The sequence below is a fragment of the Phodopus roborovskii genome, unplaced genomic scaffold (assembly GCF_943737965.1).
Source record: "Phodopus roborovskii unplaced genomic scaffold, PHOROB, whole genome shotgun sequence".
Taxonomy (NCBI): domain Eukaryota; kingdom Metazoa; phylum Chordata; class Mammalia; order Rodentia; family Cricetidae; genus Phodopus; species Phodopus roborovskii.
Window position 1 is genome coordinate 12792501 of NW_026126585.1, and position 3663 is coordinate 12796163.

The window sequence follows — 3663 nt, forward strand, 5'->3', positions numbered from 1 at the left end:
TGGCTAGACTGGCAGGCCAGTGAGCCCCAGGAGCCCCAGTCTCTGTGTTAGAATTATAAGCATGTGTTATCACACCTGAGTGTGTGTGTGTGTATATATATTATACACACACACACACACACACACATTTTTAATTTATTTACTTTTTTAAGATTTACTTTTTTAACATTTAATTTATTGCAGCTTTTATTCTTCCTTTTTAAGTTTAAATTTGAAACAAGGTTGTTTTACGTGGCAATCCCAGTTCCATCACCCTCTCCTTTCATCCCCACCAAACCCCAGCCCATCCCCTTTCTGCTCCCCAGGGAGGGTGAGGCCTTCCATGAGGGATCTTCAGAGTCTGTCATATCATTTGGAGCAGGGCATAAGCCCTCCCCCATGTGTCTAGGCTGAGAGAGTATCTCTCTATGTGCAATGGGCTCCCAAAGTTCATTCGTATACTAGGAATAAATACTGATCCATTGCTAGAGGCCCCATAGACTGCCCAGTCCTACTAACTGACACCACAGTCAGGGAGTCTGGGTCAGTCCTATGCTGGTTTCCCAGCTATCAGACTGGGGTGCATGAGCTCCCCCTTGTTCAGGTCAGCTGATTCTGTGGGTTTCTCCAGCCTAGCCCTGCCCCATTTGCTCATCACTCCTTCCTCTCTGTAACTGGATTTCAGGAGTTCAGCTCAGTGTTTAGCTCTGCGTGTCTGCTTCTGCTTCCATCAGCTACTGGATGAAGGCTCTAGGATGGCATATAAGGTAGTCATCAATCTCACTATGTGGAAGGGCATTAAAGGTAGTCTCTCCACTATTGCTTAGAGTCTTAGTTGGAGTCATCCTTGTAGAACTCTGGGCATTTTCCTAGTGCCAGAGTTCTCCTTAAATCTATAATGGCTCCCTTTATCATGGTATCTCTTTTCTTGTTCCCTTCAATTCTTTCCCTGTCTCAATCTTCCTGCTCCCCCATGCCATTCTCTCCCCTCCTCTTCTCCCCTTCTCTTTCTCCTAACTCTCCCCTCCCTCCATGCTCCCAAATTGTTCCAGAGATCTTAATCCCTTTCTCCTTCTCCAGGGGGACCATGTATGTCTCTCTTAGGGTCCTCCTTGTTACCTAGCTTTTCTGACAGTGTGAATTGTAGGCTGGTGATCCTTTGCTCTATGTCTAAAATCTATATATGAGTGAGTACATATCTTGTTTATCTTCTTTGACCAGATTACTTCACTCAGGATGGTTTCTTCTAGTTCCATCCATTTCCCTGTGAATTTCAGGATTCCATTGTGTATTTCCATTGAGTAGTACTCCATTGTGTAAATGTACCACATTTTCTCCATCCACTCTTCAGTTGAGGGACATCTAAGTTGCTGGCTATTACAAATAATGCTGCTATGAACATAGTTGAACAGATGTCCTTGTTGTATGAATGTGCATCTTTTGGGTATATGCCTAAGAGTGGAATTGCTGGATCGTGAGGTAGACTGATTCCCATTTTCCTAAGGGACTGCCATACTGATTTCCAAAGTGGCTGTTTGCACTCCCACCAGCAGTGGAGGAGTGTTCCCCTTTCTCCACATCCTCTCCAACATAAACTGTCTTTGGTCTTTTTGATTTGAGACATTCTAACCAGAATAAGATGATATCTCAGAGTTGTTTTGATTGGCATTTCCCTGATGGCTCAGGATGCTGAGCACTTTTTTAAGTGTCTTTCAGCCATTTGAGATTCAGCCATTGAGAATTCTATATTTAGTTCTGCACCCCACTTTTTAATTGGATTATTTGGTGTTTTGGTGACTAGTTTCTTAAGTTCTTTGTATATTTTGGAGATCAGCCCTCTGTCAGATGTGGGGTTGGTGAAGATCTTTTCCCAGTCTGTGGGCTGCTGTTTGGTCTTGTTGACTGTGTCCTTTGCCTTACAGAAGCTTCTCAGTTTCAGGAGGTCCCATTTATTAATTGTCTATCTAGGCGTCTGTGCTACTGGAGTTATGTTCAGGAAGTGATTTCCTGAACCAATTTGTTCATGGGTGCCTCCCATTTTCTCTAAGAGGTTCAGTGTGGCTGGATTTATGTTGAGGTCTTTGATCCATTTGGACTTGAGTTTTGTGCATGGTAATAGATATGGATCTATCTGCAGTCTTCTACACACCAGCATCCAGTTTTACCAGCACCATTTGTTGAAGATACTTTATTTTTTTCCATTGTATAAATTTAGCTTCTTTGTCAAAAATCAGGTGTGCGTAGGTGTGTGGGTTAATATCAGGGTTTTCAATTAGATTCCATTGGTCTACCAAGCTGTTTTCAGGACTATAGCACTATAATAGATTTTGAAGTCAGGGATGGTGATGTCCCCGGAAGTTCCTTTATTGTACAGGGTTGTTTTGACTATCCATAGCTCAGCCGTTAAAGGCTAGGCTCACAACCATAAATATAAGATTTACTTTTTAACTAGGCAGTGGTGGTGCAGAGGCAGGTGGATCTCTGAGTCTGAAGTCAGCCTGCTCTACAAAGCCAGGACAGCCAGGGAAACCTTGTTTTGGAAAACGAACAAACAAACAAAAAGATTTAATTTTTATTTATGTGTGTGTGCATGCATGCATGTGTGTGTGTGCCTGTGTGTGCACGTGTGTATCTATGAATGTGTGTGTGAGAGTGTATGTGTGTATACACCTGAACAAGATATTATTGATCCTCTGAAACTGTAGTTATAAGCGGTTGTGAATGGCCCAATGTGAGTGCTGGGAGCCAAACCCCAGTCCTGTGGATGTGTATTTGAGGGTTCAGTCCATCATAGTGAGGAAGGCAGCAGAAGCGTGAGGGAGTGGGTTACATTCCACCCGCTGTCAGGGAGCAGAGAGAGATGCACACTGGTTCAATCTCTTTGTTTCGTTCAGTCTGCGACCTCAGCCCATACAGGGATCCTACATTCAAAGATGGGTCTTCACACCCAAGTTGAACTTTTCTGGAAACATCTCATAGACACACCCAGAGATGTGTTCCCATGGTGATTGTAAATCCCTTCAAACCACAATCCAGATTAACCACCTGGATCCCATTGCTCCTGCCTCATTCATGCCCCTTCTTCAGAGGCAGTATTGGCTCCCCCTTATGATGCCCTGGGGTGAGTCATGGGTTGCAAAGACAGAGCCCGCTTGGCTGTTGACAATTATACTTCTTGGAAGTCCCTTTCTTTTCTTTTTCAGTAGATGCCTACCAGGTGACTCTGAGTGAAAGATGACAGTGATTTGTTTGCAAAGGCACCACACACAGGAGTCACAGTCTTTGGAGAGGAGAACATCCCCTCCAAAGAGAGGTTTCTTGGGTTATAGATTCACCACATTAAATGCTGTCCCCTGTTCCGTGGTTGCGATGAGTCAGTGGTCCTCTCAGAACCCCCATCCTGGGCTGTTTCAGAGAAATCTGTGATGGATGTGGGGATGGCTTCTTACCTCACTGCAGCTGGCCGCTTTGCATTTTCCCAAGGTGAAACTCAACCAGTGTTTCAGTTTGAAGCTTGGCTAACACAGGTAAGCCTGCAAATGTAGAAAAGGGCTTCCCTGAATCTGATTCTAAATCGAGTGGCTCCTCAGGCTTAGATTTCCTTCTCCCGTCTCCGTCTTTCGTGTGTGTGTGTGTGTGTGTGTGTGTGTGTGTGTGTGTGTGTGTGTGTGTACACCAGAGATC